Consider the following 279-nt stretch of genomic DNA (forward strand, 5'->3'; position numbering starts at 1 on the left):
ACAGCAGGTGCTTCATAAGTGTCACCTGACACGTGGCCCTTCCAGTCCGTGTAATGTACAACCTTTCACTGTCATGGGCCATCCTCAGTCTAGACAGATGGCATGGCCCAGCTTACTGGCAGCTCCCTACTGCCTCCTCCCACATTCTGCCCTGAAACTTGTTTATCTTCCCAAGAACAGCATTCAGCCTCCTCCACCCCCCATCAAGCCAGGACCCCTTGCATTCCATCGTTGTGCCAAGACTTATTGCTAATTAAGTGAACTAGGTAAGCATTAAAT

The sequence above is a fragment of the Herpailurus yagouaroundi genome, unplaced genomic scaffold, assembly GCF_014898765.1.
Source record: "Herpailurus yagouaroundi ecotype Mexico unplaced genomic scaffold, PumYag 29, whole genome shotgun sequence".
Lineage (NCBI taxonomy): Eukaryota > Metazoa > Chordata > Mammalia > Carnivora > Felidae > Herpailurus > Herpailurus yagouaroundi.